The sequence below is a fragment of the Eucalyptus grandis genome, chromosome 3 (assembly GCF_016545825.1).
Source record: "Eucalyptus grandis isolate ANBG69807.140 chromosome 3, ASM1654582v1, whole genome shotgun sequence".
Taxonomy (NCBI): domain Eukaryota; kingdom Viridiplantae; phylum Streptophyta; class Magnoliopsida; order Myrtales; family Myrtaceae; genus Eucalyptus; species Eucalyptus grandis.
Window position 1 is genome coordinate 46,012,105 of NC_052614.1, and position 15,882 is coordinate 46,027,986.

Here is a 15,882-nt window from a genome sequence, read left to right on the forward strand (position 1 = left end):
TGATTTGTTCTATTAGTTCAATTTTAAATCTGATTTGGCAAACTCATCTCATTTATTCGCACCGTGAAACTAGAAGACTTATTTGAGCTTGTAAGTTTGTGGTTTGGCTCTAATAATGGATTCTCCAATGAATTTCATTTTTCATTAAACACCAGAATTTCTTTCAAGTGATTTTCCGCAAAATCAACCACAAGAAAACAACTCATTTTTCCTTAAAAAATTTTCTTGATAATATTTTCCATTGATCAGAAAGTATATCAATTGATTTTACTCCATGTTCTAATTGGTCATATGAGTTTGATTACCCTTCAAAATAGAAAATACCTAACTTCAATTGATTCCACTTTACATATTAATTTATTAATCTAAAAACTTTTGCGCATCCAATTCGACTTGTTGGGTTGAGTATAGAAAGACACGTATTTGAGTGGGTTAACTAACAAAAAAGTATATCAAAAAAGTGTTCTCATTTCATAAAAGAGTCAATACCTTAAAAAATCCCAAATTGGTACACCTATGACAAATTTATCTCAAATTAATTTTTTGACTACCAAAAACCCTAAATTTGTATATTTTTGACAAATTTACCCCAATCTAGTATACTTGTGACAAATTTACCCTCTATTAGTTTCCGTTAAATTTTACTATTAGATTACTAAATTGAATGACACATGACTAGTTAACTAATGTACCGATTTGAAATTTTATTCTTTGTTTGTTATAGTTATACAATTTTTGTGATTTTTTGTAGTATTAATCTTATTTGTAACAAATATATTAGTTTGGGGTTAAATCTACTAGTTTGGGGTTTTTAGTAGTCGAATAAATTAGTTTTGGGTAAATTTGTCACAAATATACCAGTTTATGGTATTTTATGATTAGTCGGGGTAAATTTATCGCGGCTATATCAGTTTGGAGTTTTTCATAGTCAAAAAATTAATTTTGAGTAAATTTGTCACATGGGCATTAGTTTGAGATTTTTTTAGGATATTAGCCCTTCATAAAATAATAGTTTCATGAAAAGTTTAGAAGCTATTGCAATTCTGCCACTGTCTCGTGTTGTTCCCCTGATGTCACAACAGGACAAGGGCCATCTCATTCAGACGGCCAAATGACTCCTCCAAGGAAGTGATTGTCATACCAGAAGCCTTGATAGTTGCACAAATGGTGAGTCAGGGTGCGCATGGATTTATTTCTGTGCTTTTTTTTGTTCCTGGAAACAGAAACAAAAAAGTGTTTCCTTAAAAATTTTGAATAAAAGAACGCGTTTGGTAACGTTTGGTCCGGGAATAAAATGAACAGAAACACGTTTGGTTAAATTTTATTATTTTTTTGTTTCTTTTAATTTTTAAACATTTTTTATTATTTTTTATTTTTTTCCTTTCTTTTTATTTTTCTTTTTTTCGGCCGGTCACCGGCCTCCGCGACGGGGCCGACGGCCGGCCCTCGCCCAGCCACCTGGCGAGGCTCGCGGCCCACGGCGAGGCCGAGCCTCGCCGTGGTGGGCGAGGCTCGCCGCTTGGCGGGCGAGCTCGGGCTCGCCCAGATCCGGCGAGGCCGAAGCGCGGCCCCGGCGAGGCTCGGCTCGCTGGATCTGGGCGAGCTCGAGCTCGCCCGGCATGGCGAGGCTCGGGCTCGCCGGATGGCGAGCCCGAGCTCGCCCGGCCAAGGCGAGGCTCGGCCTCGCCGGCGCGGGCAACGCCGAGCCTCGCTTTGGCCGGGCGAGCTCGGGCTCGCCTTTGATCCGGCGAGCCCGAGCCTCGCTGGGGCCGGCGACGCCGGGCGTCGCCCAGCTAAGGCGAGGCTCGGCCTGCCCCGCGCCGGGCGACGCCGAGCCTCGCCGGGGCCGCGACGCTCGGCTCGCCGGATCCGCGAGGCCGAGCCTCGACGGCCGTCGCCGGCCATACGAGGGGCCGGCGACCGGCCAAAGAAAAATAAGAAAAAAAAAGAAGAAAAGAAGAAGAGAAGAAGAAGAGAGAGAAGAGTCGTTTTGTTCTTTTGTTCTTCCGAGAAGTGTTCCTTTCGGAGAAACAACTTTTTTGTTTTTTTTTTCTGTTCCTATTTCGTTCCGAAAAAAAAAAAAGGAACAAAACGCAACCAAACGCGTTTCTGTTCCTTTTTTGTTCCCGGGCACACTTTCCGTACAAAAGTGTGCCGGAAACGTTTAGAAACGTTTCCATGCACGCCTCAACCGCCCTCCTTCTCGAGAAAATATGATGAGATGGCTACCTCTCCTTTTTCTGCTTGTTGACATTCCAGGGCAATTTGTTCCTTAAGAAGCTCTTCTCGACTGGAGAGATCAGAAGCAACAGCGTTTGGCACCTGTCAATTTAGATGGATGGAAATGTTTAGAGCTTCTTCTTTTTCACTGATTAATGACAGCGTCAAGGCTTGATTGCGATTTATAGAGTAAAAGGGATAGTAACAAAATACACATCACAGCTAAAAGGATAAAACATCTTTGATTTTCATGTAGATAACAAGGGCATTTTGTAAAAGAAGAGAGAGAGAGAGAGAGATTTGCACTTATAAAACTACGGAAAGCCTTGTTTAATGACTAGCCTTGCTGCACTCCTAGGGTGCACATGACAAAATTTCTAGAACAAAAATTGATTTCTGGTCAGAAATTTATTTCTCAATTTCTATTTCAAAATTGAGAAGTTAAAAATTTTAGCTTTTGATTTCTTTTTCAAATCTATTTTAGAATAGAAATCTCTTCCAAAAATAGAAAAATCAAATTACGTTACTAAACAGATTTATGTTCCAAACCTATTCCGGAGAACAGAGAAACAAAGAAATAGAGAAGTATAAATTTTATCATGCGCGCCCCTAGTAGTAAAGGCAAATCATCTTAAATATGTTAACTTTGGAGGCTTATCATAATCCAATAAAATGTTTCTTCTTACGCGATCATTAGAAAATAGTAGAAAATAGTTGTGGTAGGGACAAAATGTGCTTAGCGCAAGATTAATTAAATTAGGTACACTTTATAGTTCATCACATTTTAATCAACCTAAACCCTAAAACCTCAATTAATTTAACATAATCACAATCCCTAAATCCTAAACCCTAAAACCCTAAGCTCTCATTGACATTACTAATGATATTTATATATAATATAACAATATTTTCTTGTGGAGCCTTATACAAACGTTTGAAATTTGCTCACTCTTACAGGACATTGACAACTCTTATTCGAGTCCATTTGCCAATATTAGTCCATTTATGTGGAAGGATAATTCGCTGTAAAACTTTTTTAACTTACTTAAAATATAATTCTCAGCTTAATACCTGTCAAATTGTATATATAAATCAAACCTCATCTATAAATTGGTTATTTAATAATTCTGAGATAAGCATGAAAGGTATTAGATAATAAAGTGAAAGATCAATGATTACATATTCTTTGAGAAGCTTATAATTTTCAAAATTATTTTAGTCACAATAACGTCTAAACGAAAGAAATTAGGGATGCAGGCCGGATTTTTGAATATACAAACTCTTAACTAAGTAGTAATAATCTACATTTAGCTCTAAACTTAATAGAACCAATATGAATTAGTCAAGAGTATAAAGAGGCGAGTAAGTAAACCCATGCATTGGCATCTTTACCTGATCTCGTATTTTTTTATTTTTTTCCATTTCAAATGATATGAGATAAGGATATTGAAAGTGCCAATGACGCATAATTTAGTATCAAATTTTACAAATAATCACTCTGAAATATTTTAAGCTTGTTTGCTTAGTTCAAGATCAACAACTTAGCTTGTTCATAGATCCTATCTCACATTATGTTAAAATATAAATAAGATTAATGATTAATTATGATGTACATCATCAATGTAAAATAAATAATTACACAAGTGGCCTTATCCACAATTGATTTGAAAGAGTGAGTAGTTATGATCCTCAAAATCAATGATGGATAACTTCAAGAGCAAAAGGAAGTCCATCAACTTTACTAATAATATCACAAGAAATATTTATGTAGTCATATGGAGGGGAACCCATTCTAGAAGCATGCTTACTAAAAAGTTGAAGAGCATGATGATAGCATAATTCTCTCATAGATTCTAAACTCTTCAAAACACGTTTGGACATTCTTTTCTCCGATCTCCTCTTTGATTGGGAAAAAGTTAGTGTCTCGTTTTGTAATAATGATTCTACTTCCTAAACCAAACCAATCACACTTCTCTACAAGTTTGGAGAGTTGATCCCACTATCCAAGTCATCAAGCATGATGAGAATTTTTTTGTTGCGGAATCTTCTTTTGATTTGGTTAATCCCTGCATCAAGGTTAGAGATCTCCATTGGTTTGAAGTTGAGAATATTTGACAATAGCTCTTTTTGCAATTGAATGATTTGGCCAACTTGTGAAGCTTCTCGAACATTGGAAAGAAAGCTGCACCCATGAAAATGACTATAAACTTGGTTAAAGACAACCTTGCTAAGATTCTTCTTACCAATGCCACTCATATCATGATTACTATATAACGTACCTCAAGAGAACCTTCATCTAATAGGCACACAACGTTGATAACATATTTAACACAATCATGGATACTAACTGATTAGGCAGATTTTTCTCTCTTTTATTCAGCCTGATCAAAACTTCAGCTGTGACTGATTTAATGAGTTCACCTTGGCTATCATATTAAATACAAAGGGGTCTCTTCAGAAAGATCAAAGATACAATATTAAGTTCATGAATATTGTTAAAAACACAAATTAGCCATGGAGGGAGAAGGGGCAAGCGGGGCCAATCATCCCCCTCTCAAAAAATTGAACATATTACTCCACAAAAATAAAAGGAAAAAAGATCAATTTTAAGAAAATCGCCCCCAACCCAATGTTAATTCAGTTAAATAAAAAGTAATCTCATATGTAGTTTCAAGCTCTAACTCTATTTTTATTAAGAGAGTCGATCAAAGTCTATGCCAATTATACTTGAAGGGTTACAATTATGTATTGTATCCAATAGCCAGAGATGTAAATTGTTAAGATAAGAATGAAGTGTTAAACTTATAAAAGATACTCCCTCATCCTTAAATTGTAACATCGAAACCTTTGCATTATGTTCCTTTAAATACATGCAAAGGATTTGTTTATTCCTTTTTATTGCTCACATACAGTGTGTGCTCTCTTCCCAAGTTTCGCATGGATAAAACTAATAATAATTAGGTATATTATTTTCTATATTAAACCTTCATAAAATTAATTTAGAAATTTAAAAAAAGTATTTATATGGTCTCTAAAAATGCAAATCAATATTGAATTCAATTGGATTTATCATGGCATAGTAGAGAAATCATCTTGCATATATTGTTCTACATCTTGCCTTTTTATGTATTAACAATTTTTTTATATTCTTTATTTCTTAGTATTATTTATTTTGTAAGAAATTAGTTCTTCTTAACAACAAATTTTAAAATTCATATAATTAAAATCATGACAACTATTTATTTATTTATTTAATATATTGCCTTTGATACTTCGGAATGAAATGGAATCATACAAGGGAACATAATATGACTACAATACTTTTTGGTTGGTGAATCATGGGAATAATGTAAATTTTTATAGTTGTATCCAATGAGAGTATGCTGATGAATTCCGACAAATTCAATTTCCATGGTACTTGTCACGCCCCGACCCTCAGGCACGCACACATCCCTTACTTTTGGTCGATTTAAAAAATGCGATATCCCAGGAACTATGTATCGCCGACCATTTCATTTATATATGCACATGCGGAAGCAATTATAATTCCCCAGACAATAAAGCAATGGGATAGAAAAGTAGGCCATACATTTTTCATACTGAAAGTTCACAACTACATCTTATTACATTCAAACAAGGTCTGACAAGACAGGATAGGATCTCGGTCCTCATCCGGGTCATACTCGATGTCATACTCGGGGGTCCTCCTCCACGTACTCTCTTTGGGTTCCTCAACAGGGGATCTCCTCATCGATTCATGCTTCTTAGGCTCCTCATCCAGTCCCGAAATGGTTATTCAATAACCATCGGACCACGTCTCACAGTCTACTTCCTAAGACCCGATTAGTAAACTAATACACCTTAGGGCCGCTATACACAACATGAGTCGAGGACTTACCTTGGCCTAGATTCCACCTGCATGTTAGCACATATCAAATAGGCACACAAGCAATTACATCACGATCGAAGCATCGATCTAATCGACTTAGCCGATTTCACATCAGAAGACCACTCACGATCATCTCCCTTCAATCATTCAATTCACAACATCAACCCAAGGCAATGCATCACATCAAGTCACATTCAGATCGAATAATCGATCAATCGACCTAGTCGATTACAAGTCAATCAGATCATCTCATGGTCATTTCCAATCAATCTGCCCATTCATAACACCAGATCAAGCAATGATCAATCGACCTAGTGATTATATATCAACAAGACCACTTCCTAGGTCATTTCAACTATTCCAATTCAATTCCCAATTATGAATCACTGGCCCTTAGGACACAACTTAATTATAGGTGGTAATCATGGCCCCACCAAGCAATTTTCTTAGATTTAGTGGCATCACTTTTACCCACCCTAAGAACTTTTAATATGTAGTGGCATCACGGCCCCACTCGGAATGCTATATGTAAATGGCATCACGGCCCCACTCGGCAATGTTATATGTAGTGGCATCACGGCCCCACTCCTAAACTTCAATACGTAAGTGGCATCACTACCCCACTCGCAATGTCATATGTAGTGGCATCACGGCCCCACTCGGCAACTTTCAATATGTAGTGGCATCACGGCCCCACTCGGCAATTATGTATGTAGTGGCATTATCAACCGATGCCCTGCTATTCTTCAATTAATAACCAAAGATGATTCAATTTAGGAATAAATCCTAAAATCATTGATAAATCAATTTAGCACAAAATCAAGCTCAATTAAATAAACAGACCGTACAACGACAATCAGTACGAAATTTCGGTCGTCAAGCATCCTTATTGAATTTTCGGAAAATAAATAATTAAACAATTAATTCCGAAAATTAAATAAATACATACAATAAATTCAATTTAGCATAATATAAAATTCAATTAAATAAACGGACTGCACCACGATCATTAGCATAAAATTTCGGTTCCAGACCATCTCAGTTGAATTTTCGGAAAATAAATAAATAATTAATTAATTCCGAAAAATAATATTAAAATACCAAAAATCTCACTTATGCCCGAATTGCCTAATTAACACCCGATAAGGGTCGGGAAAAATCCCACGAAGCATCCAATAAATACTACATGCAATTCTCTATCTAATTACACTAATCACATCACTAATATACAAAGCAATTAACTAATAATCACTAATCAATTCTAATCTAACAACCTAATTACACTTAATTAACACTAATCAACCTTTAAGTATAATTAGCAAACTAAGAAGGCATTAGTGAGTAAAACTCACTCAAAACGACGGGCTCGACGCGAGGATCAACTTTCCTCAAAGCGGGCCGAGCATCCGGGCTCGGGGAGGCGGCCAAAACGGGCCAAAACCCCTCTGCGATACCCATTTCTGCACTCTCTGTGCGCGGCTGGTTGAGGCCGTTCCGAGGTCGATTGAGGTGGCCAAGGGCAGCTAGAGTCCGGTGGAGCTCCGGTGGGTTGAAGTGGCGGCGCATGGTGGCCGGAGGTGGCTGAACCGTGGCTTGTGCTGGCCAAAATGGAGCTGAACAGAGGCGGAACAGGGGTTGGACAGCAGCTCTGGAACAGCGAGTTGGGCGAGAGGGAGACCGAGCTGAGCGGAGCAGCGGCGGAGCGCACGGCGTCGCGCTGGCGGCGGTGCGGCAGCTCCGGTCCAACAACGCCAGCTGCTGCCCCAACTCCGGTGTCTTCCCAGATCTGAGATCCCGAGCAGCAAACGGAGGGGAAGACAGAGGGTGGACGGCGTTCAAGCAGGCGAGCAGGAGACGGACGGTGGCAGCGTTCCGGCACGACGGCGAAGGCAGCTCCGGCGCGATTGTAGCTCCTTCAAGCAACGCCGATCGCTGCTTCTACTTCTGCTAGTCGGTTCTGTTTGAACCAGAGGGAGGAGAGGGGCGGACGCACGCGGACGGCAGCTCGGCGGGCGGCTCGGGTGTGCGAGCAGCTCCGGTGCTTGCGGGCGTGCGATGGCGGTGGCGAGAGGCGGCGACGGGCGAAGCTGCTATTGCTGCTTCGGCTGCTCTGGTCTTCGCACAGCCATGGCACGAGCAGCAAGAAGAGGGAGAGAGGGTGTCGACGGGAGAGAGAAGAGAAGAAGAGAAAACCAAATTTTCTTTCTTTTTCTCTCACTCTCTCTCTTAGGTCAGCCATACGTGGGCCACCATGGCTGTCATCCACCCACCTTTCAAGCCCCAAAATAACCCTTCTAGAAGACTTTAGGTAGTTTAAAATATTGGGTCTATGGGCATACGAATTTGTTAGGTTTTCTTTCCAATTAGGCCTTAATTCCTCTTGAATTAAATCAAATTGACCCCATTAATTTATGCAACACCTCATCATTCCAATTGGTATTTTTCCTACCAATATAGCCCACTTGCATTCCACTTTCACAATCCCCGCTTTAATTGAACGAAAACGGCTCTATTTATCCAAATAATTAAAACCCGAAAATCTGATGTCACAAGATTTATATGTATTATTCATAGCATCATTGTATTTAAATTAAGCTAATATCCTTTTATAATTACAGTAGAATAGTATATTAAGGAATTTTTCTTAAATATGATTTAGAATTATTGGTCCTTTAGGAAAAAGAAAGCTCAAGCCTTACCCTCTATCTTTGAGATTCCATCCTTTGATACTAGCAACCTCCCTCAAAGCCTCCTTCCATCGTTGCACGACATCGCATACAAACTTCTGCTCGTGCTTCTGCAAAGCGTTATGGTATAGCACAATTTTGAGCTTGACATCATGGGTATCCACGTTGAAGAAGGTTGGCAAGATCATTGCTTTGTTGTCTCTATTTCTCGAGCAATCCACCATGTATGGAAGGTTGCGAAGACACCGTGTGCTTAATGCATAGTTTCTAGAAAAGATTGTGGATCTCTTGATTGTATCCTCCGATTTGCCTCCGATGGCTTCACCTTTTTTGATGTCTTCATCATCTCTGAAAATGTGAATCCCAGCTCCATCCATGGAGTGATAGAGATAGTCAGGAAAATCAAGACGAGTGTCAGGTCCTCTGAAATTCAAGAACACCTCGACATCTCTTCTATCGGTCGTTGACGCTGTTTTTCTGTTGAATGAGTCCCTGCTCTCCAGCTAAAGTATACTGATGGAGCTTAATAATGAGAAGAGAGATGTTGGAGTACTAACTAATCCATATGATTCTCGTGGATTTATGGAAGAGCTAGAGAAGTCTCCTTCGATGCGTTGAAAACTAGGAAGTGGTGGAGAAATTTTACAGTGTCAATCATTCTATAAACTATTGTACTTGATAATATGAGTTTGATTTCCCTTCAAAAAGAAACTGAAAAGTTTCCCCCAGGTCACAACCCGACAGGCCATTTGATTAAGAATGCCAACAGTGCACCGACGCACAAAATGCATGACCTCTTCCCTGATTTCAATACCCGAAAAACAAATAGATGATATACACTTGGCATCAGGGAATATATATTGTATACTTGTGGTTAACGTCAATCTGCAAAAGCGAGAGGACTGGTCGCCAGGCAAATATGAGGTGCCCCGTGATGGACAATTGTGAAAGGACTCATCTAGAAACAAGAAACAGATTGCCTTTCTCATTCGGCAAATGGGGATGGCTTAACTTGACCAACCAGGACTACTAAATTATAGAGCAAAGAAGCTTGAAGTGGAAGCTCTTAACAATACTTGTATTTTTTAGGTAATCCAAACCCTAACATTGATGAAATCTCTGCACCTAACTATTAATACCTAAATTTTGATTAAATATTTATATAGAAAATTGTGAATCGATTTAGCCCTAACAAAAATAGATTTTCCCACCATGTAGGCATAAATAAATATTTTACCAAATAAATAAATAAATCCGTGTTTATTATTTCTAGTTTATTACCCTTTTTACATTATTTTCGGATAAATAAAAATTTATAAAAAAGAAAAGAAAAAAATTTCAAAAAAAGGGGCGCCCAGCGCCCCCTTCTTCTTCTCCCTCCACCCAAGCGGGCCCGGGCCTAGCTCGCCCAAGCTCCCCTTTCCTCATGGCCCGGCCCATCCCCTCCTTCTTCCTTCTTCCTTCTCCCTTCCTCCTGCCTTCTCCGCCTCTGCAACTCGCGCACGGAGGCCTCGACGCGCAGAGGACGACGCATGCAAGTGAAGTAGGGGAGTGACCGGCGAGATATCCGGGCCGATGGGACGCGAATCGAAGCGCCTTTAATGCTGCCGGATGGAGGAGCAGCTCGGGCAGCCGGCGACGCACGAGGGGGGCAGCGGGCCGGAAACGTCCGCAACGTTGGGCCAGGCCAGCCGCGCCTTGGGGACCCGACGCCCTTGCCGCCGCGTGCAACGTTGGTTGCTTGGCCCGACGCCGCCGCTGTTCGGCCACCGACAACACCGCCCGCTCGCCCTGCCACAAGCCCAAGTCCCTGCTGTTCGCGACCCACCGCTCGAGCCAACGACGACCAAGCCTCGCCGCCCCAACCGTCTCCACGACCCAGCCGCTCACTGATCACAGCCGAGCCTCACGCCGTCGAGCTCGCCGTCGTCCCTGCTGCCACCCGCCGCCTTGTCGTCGCGTCTGCCGGTCCCACGATGGTCGGTGCTGCTCGCAACGGCTAGGCCGTGACGCGATCGGCCCGCCCGATGGGCGCCGCGGAGAGGTGGAGAATGGGAGAGGCGCGAGTCAGGTTGGCCGGGTCGGACGCAAGGATCCGATCGGGGGCATTTAGGGTCTGGTTTTTTAGGCTAAGATGAATTAGGCCTGTTGGGCTTATTCTGTTTTCTTGGGCCAGATTTGGGTTTCTGTTTAGCATATGGGCTTGACTAATTCCTCTTTTTATTTTCCTTGGGCCAAGCTAACCGCTCCCATTAGCCGGACTCAGCCCAACCGAGGAGCCCGGGCCTTGCCCCAGGCTGGTCCCAACCCGGGTCGGATATGGAGGCCTGACCTGCGTCCGGTTGATTATATGAAATTTCAAAATTTGAGGCATTTTCAATTACTTGTTCTTCATCAACAAGGCTTACAAATTGTATTCAAAAGAGAAAAACACAAGAATAGTGACTTAGTGAGGAAAAAAAGTCATCCATTAAGTGTTTCATACTCAAAATATTATATTTCTCTATTGATACCTTAGTGAATTTCAGCGTGGGAGAGTGGACGTAGATTTGACCTAAGCCGAACTACTATAAGTCTCGTGTTCAATTTTCTTTTCTCTTTAACTCTTTTTGATTTGTTTGTTATAATCTTTTTCTGAATTTATCAAATTTCTAAACCATCTCTAATTAAGTTTGAATTTATTTCAGAAGTCTAGTGACACTTTTAGTTAGACTTTGTTTGAAATATAACTTATTATGGATTTATTTGTTTAATTTGTTTTTACACCAATTTACCCCATTTAGGTGGTAATATTAGCATTTTCATTTTTAACTTTTCCAACAACGTCAGCATGCAAAACATTGTTTTCGGCTTATCTAGGTACGTTAGCGTTTTAGCTTGATTTTTTCGCTGTTAACACTTAACTGATCCATTTTGCTATGATTTTAACATTTAAGCATACATTTTTTAATTTTTAGTACTTTTAAGTGTCTTTCCGTACTAAATTTTTGCACTCCAGAGGTACGGGTGTCCACTTTCCTGGCAGTTCTTTTTCTAGCGCATCCAACAAGTTTGCGTAGGGCAGCCTTCACTGCTGTTCTGACATCTTGGTCTCATTGTTGTCCCTATAGCGTCCCGGCAAACCAGTGACCTTCAGCAAACCTCCGTCACCTCAGTCGTGATACTGTGGCCTCCCCAAGATCCTTGCAGTCTCGTGGCCAGTTTGGCTTCGCTCACATTCAATGCCATACCCCACAGCAGCATTATTGTCTATCTCTTACAATTATTCTCCGTTCATTGCCCAGCGTAGCACTGCTCCCCTCTACCGAGTTCTCAGGCATTTCTCATGACCTGGAAATCTCTGTTGGTCGTCAAATCTGGCCCAGCATCAGAGACTTTAGTCCCGTGTGATTTAGGCGCCCACAAGGGTTCGCTGTGTAGGTCTCGGTCTTTGACTGGCCTAGAGGGGATTCTTACTATATATAAAAGTGTTCATTTATTCTCTTTAGTTAGTTGATTCCAGTATAGGATTTTAAATAAGCATTATTAAATATTGCAGCCTAGGTTATCTAATCATGTTTTGATTAACCAAGACGTATTAGGCCTCCCGACCTTTAGACATAAGTCAGACCCTAATGTCATCTTGCATGACTTGTGATGATTGATTTGATTAAGTTGGAATTCTATTGCTTTGAATTAACATGTTATCAATGAAACGATGAATTTTAAGTATGTGTGTTTCATCGTATCACAATATTATCAATCGTCATTGCAACCACTTGCACTTTAGGAGTTTTCATATTTAGGGTCATGCATCATTGTTCTCATAATGCATATAGACTTGGAGCATGTTAAATTTTAGAAAGCATGTAGATTTAGGACGATTCATCATTTTTGTTAAATATAAAATCAAATAAAAAATGTCACATAGATTGCATGTAGACCTAGGGTCAATTTAGTCTCATATCATATGGTACATGTCACGTCATACGAATATTCCTAGGTTATTCGCACTACATAGTTAATATAGTACAAAATATATAGGAGTTAGCATCGTACCATGTAATTGTTAGTCATATGGCTAAGTGATTCGAGTCTTGAGATTTAAATTTATCATTTTCATTAAAAAAAAATCATAGAATAAAATAGCACTTCATGATTGCATATATGTAAAATGTCCCACCTTGCACATAGAAAACAAAATGTATGCGCATTTAATTTATAGACTTTTAGGGTAATTTGTCTTTTCATTAAGTAATAAAAGAAAAGGAACAAAAAAATCATATTAGTCAGCCTCATATACATTGCATCAATTAGGAAAAAATAATTTAGTATAGATTGCATTTCAATTAGTCATATCATGCATAATACTCATGCACTCCGCCTGCATATTTTTCTAAAATAATAATTTGCAGAAAGTTTGTGGTGATGGATAGAGATACACTTTGCTTGCTTAACGCATCCAAATTCTCAAAGTTTTCTGTAATTTATTTACTGCATTAATAATTGGATGTTACTTTTCTAAGTGCGCACCCGCACCCACATGTTAGCAGCGAAGGAAAAAATGGAAAAAAAGACTGCATGCAAAATATTTTCGAAATAAAGAGAAAATATATCAAAATGGCGTTAGATTAATCTAGCATAACTCAATGCCCAAATCCATTGAATCTTTGGTTCATAGAATAAAAATATACTTCCACATTTTAATTGGGTGTCTAATCGACCTTAAACGATTAGCGGTTGCTCCAAAAGGTATGATTGAATCGAGTATCAAGTTGTGATTAATAGGATTATGAGACGTGATATGTCAACCTTCACTGACTCGTGTTAAACCTAGAAAAAGCTTGAAGCATAATCTTTGGAAACTTAGCCGTCGGACGATGGAAGTGATGAAAACACATTATGCGTGCGGGCCGGGGTTGGCGAATTGGGAGGCATCGTGGAATGGAGTCCCAAGTAGAATAAAACTATAGCAGAAAAAAAATTATTTTATTTATTATGTAGTAATACGCCTAAGAGAAGAAGAAAAATATTTTAACAAGGAAAAGGACATTAAAAGTCCACAACCCATTTTTATTTTGGTTTCAAGGCTTCATTATATAAGTCCTTTTGCAATATTATCATTAAATTTTCATAACAAATGCATTTCGGTAACGGATGGGAGCAATCCTAAAAGGTTAAATTCTTGAAGATACATAAAATTGCATTTCCAATTAAGTTATGAGTTTTGGAGTGTACGAGGAGTCTATTTTGTTGTTCATAGGATGGATAAAGTCGTCCATAACAAGAGATTAAATATGCTTTCAGTAATATGTAAGGCCTATTACTTTATTAGTGACAAACAAAAGATTAATAATAGATGAAATTTGTTTATTTAGCCTCCATTACTCCTCAATAAATAACCAATTTATTTTTGTAGAATGAGTTCGGATAATATCATGTTATTGGAATAGAATGTTGGCAGGCAAGGAGAAATTACCTGTTCGGTTATGGAAGTGATGATCTCATAATTAAGTAAAATCTGCTGTCTACCAAGCTTTATTAAGGAAAAATTATTAATTCGTCAATCGAGCTTAATAATTAACCACTGGGGTTTGCTCCAATGGCCACCTTATGACATCCCAAATTTCTGATTCTGTTTTCAATTAAATAAGTTGGGCTTTTCATCAATGCGCCTTTAGCTTTATTTTCCGAGCTAATCACTCACGAGATAACTAGTCTATCAGGTAAAACCGTTAAGGACTCTAAACGCAATAGACTTGAGAATTCGACCATGAATCGGTTGCTTGACCGTGCTAGTTTGTAAGGATCATTATGGCACTGTCAGAATTGAACATAGATTAGAGATAGGTCGATTTGATGGAGATATGTTATTAGAGTGTGGGTGATTTCACTTGATTTCAATATTCTCGTGGATAAGCACTAAATCGATTATTCTGTCGTTTTAAGTACCCTGTGTCCGTATTTGAAGTCTTGAGATTTTCACGATAATTAAGAGTCGCCAATGTGTCAAAGATTTATCGTGGCTTGAAAATAATCAACCACGGGTCAATTGCACTGAAAATTTCTAAAAGCTACCCAGTAAATTAGGACACGCTCAAATCACGCCCGATTGAAATTAACCGCGAATTTAAACCCGATTTCAGAAATTGAAAGTTTTGTCATCTCATGATTCATTTTAGGAAAGATTTTTTTGCAAACCGAGATTTTCAACGAAAAATCCAAAGTAAGGGCATTTTGGATCGGGAAATTCGAGGGACTGTTTTTGAGCGCAACCATGGCAATCAAGTTGGTTCAATTGGTGAGAAAAAAAATCATGGAATAAGTGTGGACACCTTGGCTGAATTGTTTGGGCTTCAATTGTATATTGAATTGTGGTGGAATTGAATGGAATTGAATGAATTTAAGGAACAAATGTGCAAAATTCGTATGCCATGGGGGGATGAACATTTGGACTACTTCAGTGGTGTGTTGAGGAAGCTTTGAGGAGAGAGAAAGCTGCCGTGGATGGCTGATGGCTGGTGGGGGCAAGGCAAGGAAGAATTGGGCAAGTGTTGGAAGCCTAGGAGGCCATTTGGGGTTTCCCTCTTTAGCAGCTCTTCTTCCTCCTTGAAACTTGGCTTTCTCCATTGTTATGGTCCTTAAAGAGCTCGAGAGAACCAAGAGAACTGAGCAGAGCAGCCCCCTCCACCGTCGTAAAGCCCCGTCGACCTCTTTTCCCTATGTTTTCTTTCTTCCGCTTTCCGCTCCAGCTTGACCTTTCTAAAAACTAGAGTTAAAAGTTGTCTTCCCGTGCAAATTAGCCTTCGTGCCACCCACCATCATCTTCAGCACATCCAAATCGTACGGGAGCACCTCGTTGTTCACCAGAAGGAGTTGCCGATCGACTCGCACACTGGCGAGAAGAAACGGCTCACCAGTCCGTTGGTCCACTCACCGAGTGCATTGTTTGGGCGATTTTCTCCATTTTCCTCCCATTCCAGCTCTTCCTCCACCATTCCAACCACTAGCAAGTCCCCCTTGACCCCCAAGAGCCGCTGGTTGCCGGCCACCCGCTCGCTGTGAGCTTTGATCAACCCTTTCTACCACAGTCTCTGGGTCTCGCTT